Source organism: Cariama cristata, unplaced genomic scaffold, assembly GCF_000690535.1.
Source record: "Cariama cristata isolate BGI_N322 unplaced genomic scaffold, ASM69053v1 scaffold23291, whole genome shotgun sequence".
NCBI lineage: Eukaryota > Metazoa > Chordata > Aves > Cariamiformes > Cariamidae > Cariama > Cariama cristata.
Window position 1 is genome coordinate 8,056 of NW_009601335.1, and position 212 is coordinate 8,267.

The following is a 212-nucleotide window of genomic DNA, read 5'->3' on the forward strand; positions in this document are numbered from 1 at the left end:
CCGCAGCCCCCCCGGCCGCGGCGGCGGCAGCCGTAAGAAGTCAGTGGCCCTCAGCCCAAGTCTGCTCCCCTGGGGACGCAGCTGCCCCCCAGCCCTCGGCGCCGTGCCCGGAGGCGGCTCAGCCCATTTCACGCTCCGCTGACTTGCAAAGCGCTGCCCCAGCCAAGCCTCGTGCCCGCCAGATGCCGCGTGCCCGCCGGGCTGGGCGCCGA

At 75.5% G+C, this 212-nt stretch overlaps 1 protein-coding gene across 1 annotated transcript in view; it reads right to left on the bottom strand.

Annotated features, from left to right (window-relative positions):
• Positions 1-212, bottom strand: part of LOC104169495 (scavenger receptor class F member 2-like) — a gene marked incomplete at its 3' end in the record, with an annotated part of 11,048 nt that overhangs the window by 8,048 nt on the left and 2,788 nt on the right.